Source organism: Triturus cristatus, chromosome 4_2 (assembly GCF_964204655.1).
Source record: "Triturus cristatus chromosome 4_2, aTriCri1.1, whole genome shotgun sequence".
In the NCBI taxonomy this organism is placed as follows: Eukaryota; Metazoa; Chordata; class Amphibia; order Caudata; family Salamandridae; genus Triturus; species Triturus cristatus.
The window spans coordinates 949,783,006-949,793,892 of record NC_140586.1 but is presented as its reverse complement, the minus strand read 5'-3'; the positions used below and the strand labels follow the sequence as shown (position 1 = coordinate 949,793,892).

The following is a 10,887-nucleotide window of genomic DNA, read 5'->3' as shown; positions in this document are numbered from 1 at the left end:
CTCTCTCTTCTCGTGACGCGCTAACCCTACGCGTCTCTCTCTCTAATCGTTATTTAACGATTGCCACTATAAAGATAATCTCACATATATTTCAATTTAAGATTTATGAGAATCTTCACTTTGTAGCACCCTTTCAACAAACACAATAAATCGTATTGTAATAAAACTGACTTTAGCAACAAACGTCATATTTTTTGTAGATCCACATCGTTAGTTACAATTGAATAATGAGCCTTTTATTCTTCACAACAGCGTATAAAACAACTGTGTCTTTGAAATCTTCACTCACTTTCAAACTATGAACTACGACTGTGAAACAAAATCATGTATTTCAAATGTTATTTTTCCCGTAAAAGAATTAACTCGTGTTCTTTCAGAGACGTAAAGATTTGTTACAGGTTTAAACAGTACCTCGCGGGTCCGATCCACCCGCAGTATTTCCTGGAGACTGTTATACTTCACAGCATATACCAGGGAAAATTCTTCTCCGTGACGATTTTCTTTCTTCTTAATCAGTGCGATGTTGAGGTGTTCTTCTCTTTAAACACTCTATCTTCCTCGCCTGTCGCAAGTGAAAAGTTTAAGGATCACATGAACAAGGTAACGTGGTTCAGTTAGAGGTTTATTATGAACACCTCATCCATCAGCTACCAGGGAGTAACTGCTCTCAAGAACCCTACACATCAAACATTCCAAGTTCTAAGGAACTTGCACAAACAAGAAGACACCGTGGCCTTCCTTCCTCTTCTAGCTGGATAGTTTTGAATTGGGCTGAAAATGAACCCCGCTGACAATGGCATGATCATCACGCATTCCAAAACCCATGAATGAATATTTCTTCCTTCGCATGAAATTAATGATAATTACATTCTGGTATTTATAATAATACGCATATGTGGTAAAAAGGATTGCATGGCCTACAATGCAAAGAAGAAACCTGATGTGAATCAGCTACTGGCAAAAGAGCTTTGCATGCAGGAAGCCATAACTGAAGCATTTTCACTTTATCTCCCTCCCTTACCTACGGCCATGGGAAAGCCTGTGAGACGTACTTACTACAAATGCAGATTGGTTTGTGGGATAGCAGCCTCACTCCCACCTCCCAGTGCCAGTCAGCTGACTCTGCAACACATAAATAACAATAACGTGATAGCTTCATAGCCATAATCCTATAGCCCACAGTGTCCATGTACTGCAATCAGTGCTGAAAATGGAAAACAAGCATTTGCAATGCAATCTGTCACACATTTGGGGCTTTATAAGTATTTAGCCATGCAGCAAATGTTTTGCAGCTGGGGGGCCCAGTAACGGTTCCACCAGGAAGCAGGGAAGGGAAACAGAGCTCTAAAACGGACATGCTTTTTTGTTTTTACTAGTCAAATAAAGAAAAGACATTATGTAATGCAAGGCCATAACAATGACAAGGGAAATGGGTTAAATGTTTGAGTCTGCAGGGAAAAATCATCTGTCAAACAACAGGGGGTCTACCAACCCAGCCCTGATATCTGAAAAACAAAATAAATGTGTTGGCTACAAAGGCTACAACCCTCCACCAAAATCGAAATCAGCCAGCTCCACCTTCTTCTTCTGTGTTGTCCACCCAAACCTCACCCAAAAACCTAGCACACTGGTCCAAATTTTAATCTATATGATGTTCAATCTGTCTCTAAAATTCTTGCCTCCCTTAAACCGAACAATCATTTTAACGATCCTCTCCCCTCTAACTGCCTAGCTGCCGCCTCCAAGGCCATCATCCCTTCCTGGACCTCAATAATCAACGCCTCCCTCCTACAGGGCTCAATTCCTGACTCGCTCAAGGCGGGTCAAGTTGTCCCCATCCTAAAAAAACCTACGCTGGACCCTGCCTCCGCCGAGAACTATAGACCCATTTCCAACATCCCACTCCTTGCCAAAGTTCTGGAAAAATGTGTGCAACAGCAGCTAAGCCATCACATCAACAACTTTCACCTGCTCGATGACTTTCAATCAGGCTTCAGACCGGGACACAGCACAGAAACCACCCTCCTCCACATTGTTGATGACGCTCTCCAAGCCCTAGATCTAGGCAAAACCTGTCTCCTAATCCTTCTAGACCTCTCTTCCGCCTTTGATACGGTGAACCACGAAATTCTCCTTGAATGCCTCAAATCCAGGATGGGGCTGGAGGGCACCGTCCTTGAATGGTTTAGATCCTTCCTCCAAAACCGATCACAAAGAGTCCTTATCAATGGCGATCTATCCGCCCCATCTCCAGTTTCCGTGGGAGTCCCCCAAGGATCAACCCTATCCCCTACCCTCTTCAACCTTTATCTCGAACCTCTCACCGAGGTTCTGCGTGCCGCCAACATCTCATACCTTATGTACGCCGACGATACACAGGTCTACATTAAAATCTCTTCCCCCCAGGACATTCTCTCCCTAAACATGGCACTGAAGCTAACAGTCCATTGGCTCACTGCCAACCAACTTAAACTCAACGCCAACAAAACCGAAATCCTTCTGATCTCCCCACCCAAACCTAACCCAGACATCCAGGAATGGATCAAGACAATCACGGCACTAAACTGCCCGCCTACCATTGTTGACTCGGCAAAATCTCTGGGAATAACCCTTGACGGCAGCTTGAATATGCACAGCCATATAAACGCGATGGCCAAAACGGCTAGATTCCACCTGAGCTACCTAAGAAACGTAAAACCTTCGTTGAGAGGTCCGACCTTAAAATGGCTACCCAGGCCCTTGTCATCTCCAGGCTTGAATATGGATGCTCTACTCTCACAGGGCTACCCAAGAACTCTCTGACCGCACTGAAAGCCTGCCTCAACTCCGCTGCCAGACTCATAACGGGCTCAAAAAAATTTGACCACATCTCTCCCCACCTCAAAGCTCTGAACTGGCTGCCCCTGGAGGCCAGAATACAATTTAAACTGGCCTGCATAACTCACAAAGCTCTATACGCGAACTCACCGACATTTCTTGCACAAAAACTCGTGATATCCGGACAGGCCAGAAATTCCCGATCTGCCAAAAACCTGCTGTTGCAGCCAGCAAAATTCCGGAAGAAAAAAACCTACAATCGAGCCTTCTCTGGAGCCGCTCCAAGAATCTGGAACTCTATCCCACCCGCCGTTAGACGACTCCCGTCCTTGGCACACTTTAAGAAGGAGACCGAAACTTTCTTAATGGGAAAATACCTCATCTAGCGAACCCCTTACATTCAGACTTGCCGCGTGTGCCCTATAACTGCCTGCTCAAACTTTTTATCCCATTTGTAGCGTCAACTGCAGCTAGGATGCACCTCGTGGATTGGAAACTTTGTTTTGTATTGTTACTCTGCATACTTTAATTTTTCTCCCTCAGGTAGCTTGAACTTGAAATTGAATCTCCCCCTGTATCCCTTTCTCTCCCAGTGTGATCCCTCCCGTCCCTACGTCTTACTCCCCCCTCAATCCTGTAAAGCGCTCTGATACCCTCACGGGTCTGGTTCGCGCTATATAAAACTGTAAAATAAATAAATAAATAAATAAAGTACACTAACCTGACTGTCTAATTGGCTTTACAGCAATACAATCTTGCATTCAATCTGCTGGCAGAGCCTCTGCCAAAGCCATGCAGGGCGATTGTAAAGAAGACCTTGTAAATGCTTCAGATGTGCTGGCATCTTATGCTTGGCACCATGCAGTCCTTCCGCCCGATAATGTGCAAATACGACACTGCAGGGGTGCCTCTGGTGCAGGACCCTGCTTCGTTTTGCATTGTTTCCATGAATCAATGTACAAGGAGTGTGACAGGCTTACGGGGAAATATATGAATACATTTGCAACTATTACCTAATCATGTATTCAATTTGATCATCACAACCCCATACCATGACTTTGGTCGGACCATTACTGCTGCCGATCACTTTCGTAAACCATACATTCTATGTGACCATTACTCCCTCACATCTTTACTTATGTCTGACCTTTACTTCCCATTGCCTTGCTTCAACCCAACCATGCTGCAATACTCCTTTGGTTTGACCAGTAGTTTGGTCTCCCTTTATTTCTAACTACCTTTCCACATGACCATTACTTCCTCCATCCCATTACCACCGTCTAACCGTTACTTCTCCACACCCTTACCACAGTCTGTTCTCTACTTCAGTCTGTTCTTTACTTCAGTCTGTTCTTTACTTCAGTCTATTCTTTACTTCAGTCTATTCTTTACTTCAGTCTGATCTTTACTTCAGTCTGATCTTTACTTCAGTCTGATCTTTACTTTAGTCTGAGATCAGTCTGATATTTACTTCAGTCTGATCTTTACTTTAGTCTGAGATCAGTCTGATATTTACTTCAGTCTGATCTTTACTTCAGTCTGTTCTTTACCTCAGTCTGATCTTTACTCCAGTCTGAGATCAGTCTGATCTTTACTTCAGTCTGAGATCAGTCTGATCTTTACTTCAGTCTGAGAGCAGTCTGATCTTTAATTCAGTCTGATCTTTAATTCAGTCTGATCTTTAATTCAGTCTGATCTTTAATTCAGTCTGATCTTTACTTCAGTCTGATCTTTACTTCAGTCTGAGATCAGTCTGATCTTTACTTCAGTCTGAGATCAGTCTGATCTTTACTTCAGTCTGATCTTTTCTTCAGTCTGAGATCAGACTGATCTTTACTTCAGTCTGTTCTTTACTTCAGTCTGATCTTTAGTTCAGTCTGATCTTTACTTCAGTCTGATCTTTACTTCAGTCTGAGATCAGTCTGATCTTTACTTCAGTCTGAGATCAGTCTGATCTTTACTTCAGTCTGATCTTTACTTCAGTCTGAGATCAGTCTGATCTTTACTTCAGTCTGATCTTTACTGCAGTCTGAGATCAGTCTGATCTTTACTTCAGTCTGAGATCAGTCTGATCTTTACTTCAGTCTGAGATCAGTCTGATCTTTACTTCAGTCTGATCTTTACTTCAGTCTGAGATCAGTATGATCTTTACTTCAGTCTGATCTTTACTTCAGTCTGTTCTTTACTTCCGTCTGGCCTTTACTTCAGTCTGTTCTTTACTTCAGTCTGAGATCAGTCTGTTCTTTACTTCAGTCTGTTCTTTACTTCAGTCTAAACTTTACTTCAGTCTGTTCATTACTTCAGTCTGATCTTTACTTCAGTCTGATCTTTACTTCAGTCTGATCTTTACTTCAGTCTGATCTTTACTTCAGTTTGAGATGAGTCTGATCTTTACTGCAGTCTGTTCTTTACTTCAGTCTGAGATCAGTATGATCTTTACTTCAGTCTGTTCGTTACTTCAGTCTGATCTTTACTTCAGTCTGAGATCAGTATGATCTTTACTTCAGTCTGTTCTTTACTTCAGTCTGATCTTTACTTCAGTCTGAGATCAGTCTGATCTTTACTTCAGTCTGAGATCAGTCTGATCTTTACTTCAGTCTGAGATCAGTCTGATCTTTACTTCTGTCTGATCTTTACTTCAGTCTGTTCTTTACTTCAGTCTGATCTTTACTTCAGTCTGAGATCAGTCTGATCTTTACTTCAGTCTGATCTTTACTTCAGTCTGATTTTTACTTCAGTCTGAGATCAGTCTGATCTTTACTTCAGTCTGATCTTTACTTTAGTCTGAGATTAGTCTGATCTTTACTTCAGTCTGTTCTTTACTTCAGTCTGATCTTTACTTCAGTCTGATCTTTACTTCAGTCTGAGATCAGTCTGATCTTTACTTCAGTCTGAGATCAGTCTGATCTTTACTTCAGTCTGAGATCAGTCTGATATTTACTTCAGTCTGTTCTTTACTTCAGTCTGATCTTTACTTCAGTCTGATCTTTACTTCAGTCTGATCTTTACTTCAGTCTGATCTTTACTTCAGTCTGAGATCAGTCTGATCTTTACTTCAGTCTGAGATCAGTCTGATATTTACTTCAGTCTGTTCTTTAATTCAGTCTGATCTTTACTTTATTCTGATCTTTACTTCAGTCTGAGATCAGTCTGATCTTTACTTCAGTCTGATATTTTCTTCAGTCTGAGATCAGACTGATCTTTACTTCAGTCTGATCTTTACTTCAGTCTGATCTTTACTTCAGTCTATTCTTTACTTCAGTCTGATCTTTACTTCATTCTGATCTTTACTTCACTCTGATATCAGTCTGATCTTTACTGCAGTCTGAGATCAGTATGATCTTTACTTCAGTCTGATCTTTATTTCAGTCTGTTCTTTACTTCCATCTGGCCTTTACTTCAGTCTGTTCTTTACTTCAGTCTGAGATCAGTCTGTTCTTTACTTCAGTCTAAACTTTACTTCAGTCTGTTCATTACTTCAGTCTGATCTTTACTTCAGTCTGATCTTTACTTCAGTCTGATCTTTACTTCAGTCTGATCTTTACTTTAGTCTGAGATCAGTCTGATATTTACTTCAGTCTGATCTTTACTTTAGTCTGAGATCAGTCTGATATTTACTTCAGTCTGATCTTTACTTCAGTCTGATCTTTACTTCAGTCTGATCTTTTCTTCAGTCTGAGATTAGTCTGATCTTTACTTGAGTCTGATCTTTAATTCAGTCTGATCTTTACTTCAGTCTGAGATCAGTATGATCTTTACTTCAGTCTGTTCTTTACTTCAGTCTGAGATCAGTCTGATCTTTAATTCAGTCTGAGATCAGTCTGATCTTTACTTCAGTCTGAGATCAGTCTGATCTTTACTTGAGTCTGATCTTTAATTCAGTCTGATCCTTACTTCAGTCTGTTCTTTACTTCAGTCTGACCTTTACTTCAGTTTGAGATCAGTCTGTTCTTTACTTCAGTCTGTTCTTTACTTCAGTCTGTTCTTTACTTCAGTCTGAGATCAGTATGATCTTTACTTCAGTCTGTTCGTTACTTCAGTCCGATCTTTACGTCAGTCTGAGATCAGTCTGATCTTTACTTCAGTCTGAGATCAGTATGATCTTTACTTCAGTCTGTTCTTTACTTCAGTCTGATCTTTACTTCAGTCTGAGATCAGTCTGATCTTTACTTCAGTCTGAGATCAGTCTATTTACTTCAGTCTGTTCTTTACTTCAGTCTGATCTTTACTTCAGTTTGATATTTACTTCTGTCTGAGATCAGTCTGATCTTTATTTCAGTCTGTTCTTTACTTCAGTCTGAGATCAGTCTGATCTTTACTTCAGTCTGAGATCAGTCTGATCTTTACTTCAGTCTGAGATCAGTCTGATCTTTACTTGAGTCTGATCTTTAATTCAGTCTGATCTTTACTTCAGTCTGAGATCAGTATGATCTTTACTTCAGTCTGTTCTTTACTTCAGTCTGAGATCAGTCTGATCTTTAATTCAGTCTGAGATCAGTCTGATCTTTAATTCAGTCTGATCCTTACTTCAGTCTGTTCTTTACTTCAGTCTGATCTTTACTTCAGTTTGAGATCAGTCTGATATTTACTTCAGTCTGTTCTTTACTTCAGTCTGATCTTTACTTCAGTTTGATATTTACTTCTGTCTGAGATGAGTCTGATCTTTATTTCAGTCTGTTCTTTACTTCAGTCTGAGATCAGTCTGATCTTTACTTCAGTCTGAGATGAGTCTGATCTTTACTGCAGTCTGTTCTTTACTTCAGTCTGAGATCAGTATGATCTTTACTTCAGTCTGTTCGTTACTTCAGTCTGATCTTTACTTCAGTCTGAGATCAGTCTGATGTTTACTTCAGTCTGAGATCAGTCTGTTCTTTACTTCAGTCTGTTCTTTACTTCAGTCTGGCCTTTACTTCAGTCTGTTCTTTACTGCAGTCTGAGGCCAGTCTGTTCTTTACTTCAGTCTGATCTTTACTTCTGTCTGATCTTTACTTCTGTCTGATCTTTACTTCAGTCTGATCTTTACTTCAGTCTGAGATCAGTCTGATCTTTACTTCAGTCTGATCTTTACTTCAGTCTGATTTTTACTTCAGTCTGAGATCAGTCTGATCTTTACTTCAGTCTGATCTTTACTTCAGTATTTTCTTACTTCAGTCTGATGTTTACTTCAGTCTGAGATCAGTCTGTTCTTTACTTCAGTCTGTTCTTTACTTCAGTCTGTTCTTTACTTCAGTCTGGCCTTTACTTCAGTCTGTTCTTTACTGCAGTCTGAGGCCAGTCTGTTCTTTACTTCAGTCTGATCTTTACTTCAGTCTGATGTTTACTTCAGTCTATTCTTTATTTCAGTCGGTTCTTTACTTCAGTCTGATCTTTACTTCAGTCTGAGATTAGTCTGATCTTTACTTCAGTCTGAGATCAGTCTGATCTTTACTTCAGTCTGAGATCAGTCTGATCTTTACTTCAGTCTGATCTTTTCTTCAGTCTGAGATCAGACTGATCTTTACTTCAGTCTGTTCTTTACTTCAGTCTGATCTTTAGTTCAGTCTGATCTTTACTTCAGTCTGATCTTTACTTCAGTCTGAGATCAGTCTGATCTTTACTTCAGTCTGAGATCAGTCTGATCTTTACTTCAGTCTGATCTTTACTTCAGTCTGAGATCAGTCTGATCTTTACTTCAGTCTGATCTTTACTGCAGTCTGAGATCAGTCTGATCTTTACTTCAGTCTGAGATCAGTCTGATCTTTACTTCAGTCTGAGATCAGTCTGATCTTTACTTCAGTCTGATCTTTACTTCAGTCTGAGATCAGTATGATCTTTACTTCAGTCTGATCTTTACTTCAGTCTGTTCTTTACTTCAGTCTGTTCTTTACTTCCGTCTGGCCTTTACTTCAGTCTGTTCTTTACTTCAGTCTGAGATCAGTCTGTTCTTTACTTCAGTCTGTTCTTTACTTCAGTCTAAACTTTACTTCAGTCTGTTCATTACTTCAGTCTGATCTTTACTTCAGTCTGATCTTTACTTCAGTCTGATCTTTACTTCAGTCTGATCTTTACTTCAGTTTGAGATGAGTCTGATCTTTACTGCAGTCTGTTCTTTACTTCAGTCTGAGATCAGTATGATCTTTACTTCAGTCTGTTCGTTACTTCAGTCTGATCTTTACTTCAGTCTTAGATCAGTATGATCTTTACTTCAGTCTGTTCTTTACTTCAGTCTGATCTTTACTTCAGTCTGAGATCAGTCTGATCTTTACTTCAGTCTGAGATCAGTCTGATATTTACTTCAGTCTGTTCTTTACTTCAGTCTGATCTTTACTTCAGTCTGATCTTTACTTCAGTCTGATCTTTACTTCAGTCTGAGACCAGTCTGATCTTTATTTCAGTCTGATCTTTACTTCAGTCTGAGATCAGTCTGATCTTTACTTCAGTCTGAGATCAGTCTGATCTTTACTTCTGTCTGATCTTTACTTCAGTCTGTTCTTTACTTCAGTCTGATCTTTACTTCAGTCTGAGATCAGTCTGATCTTTACTTCAGTCTGATCTTTACTTCAGTCTGATTTTTACTTCAGTCTGAGATCAGTCTGATCTTTACTTCAGTCTGATCTTTACTTTAGTCTGAGATTAGTCTGATCTTTACTTCAGTCTGTTCTTTACTTCAGTCTGTTCTTTACTTCAGTCTGATCTTTACTTCAGTCTGATCTTTACTTCAGTCTGAGATCAGTCTGATCTTTACTTCAGTCTGATCTTTACTGCAGTCTGAGATCAGTCTGATCTTTACTTCAGTCTGATCTTTACTTCAGTCTGAGATTAGTCTGATCTTTACTTCAGTCTGTTCTTTACTTCAGTCTGATCTTTACTTCAGTCTGATCTTTACTTCAGTCTGAGACCAGTCTGATCTTTATTTCAGTCTGATCTTTACTTCAGTCTGAGATCAGTCTGATCTTTACTTCAGTCTGAGATCAGTCTGATCTTTACTTCTGTCTGATCTTTACTTCAGTCTGTTCTTTACTTCAGTCTGATCTTTACTTCAGTCTGAGATCAGTCTGATCTTTACTTCAGTCTGATCTTTACTTCAGTCTGATTTTTACTTCAGTCTGAGATCAGTCTGATCTTTACTTCAGTCTGATCTTTACTTTAGTCTGAGATTAGTCTGATCTTTACTTCAGTCTGTTCTTTACTTCAGTCTGATCTTTACTTCAGTCTGATCTTTACTTCAGTCTGAGATCAGTCTGATCTTTACTTTAGTCTGAGATCAGTCTGATCTTTACTTCAGTCTGAGATCAGTCTGATATTTACTTCAGTCTGTTCTTTACTTCAGTCTGATCTTTACTTCAGTCTGATCTTTACTTCAGTCTGATCTTTACTTCAGTCTGATCTTTACTTCAGTCTGAGATCAGTCTGATCTTTACTTCAGTCTGAGATCAGTCTGATATTTACTTCAGTCTGTTCTTTAATTCAGTCTGATCTTTACTTTATTCTGATCTTTACTTCAGTCTGAGATCAGTCTGATCTTTACTTCAGTCTGATATTTTCTTCAGTCTGAGATCAGACTGATCTTTACTTCAGTCTGATCTTTACTTCAGTCTATTCTTTACTTCAGTCTGATCTTTACTTCATTCTGATCTTTACTTCACTCTGATATCAGTCTGATCTTTACTGCAGTCTGAGATCAGTATGATCTTTACTTCAGTCTGATCTTTATTTCAGTCTGTTCTTTACTTCCATCTGGCCTTTACTTCAGTCTGTTCTTTACTTCAGTCTGAGATCAGTCTGTTCTTTACTTCAGTCTAAACTTTACTTCAGTCTGTTCATTACTTCAGTCTGATCTTTACTTCAGTCTGATCTTTACTTCAGTCTGATCTTTACTTCAGTCTGATCTTTACTTTAGTCTGAGATCAGTCTGATATTTACTTCAGTCTGATCTTTACTTTAGTCTGAGATCAGTCTGATCTTTACTTCAGTCTGATCTTTACTTCAGTCTGATCTTTTCTTCAGTCTGAGATTAGTCTGATCTTTACTTGAGTCTGATCTTTAATTCAGTCTGATCTTTACTTCAGTCTGAGATCAGTATGATCTTTA

At 39.5% G+C, this 10,887-nt stretch overlaps 1 protein-coding gene across 1 annotated transcript in view; it reads right to left on the bottom strand.

Annotated features, from left to right (window-relative positions):
* Positions 1-388: 388 nt before the first annotated feature.
* The window catches only part of LOC146839065 (uncharacterized), a 502,432-nt gene continuing 491,933 nt past the window's right edge, over positions 389-10,887 (bottom strand). Inside the window, exon 5 of the transcript XR_014960773.1 lies at positions 389-562. The gene's annotated coding sequence lies outside the window, so the exon portion shown is untranslated. The remainder of the gene's footprint in view (positions 563-10,887) is intronic.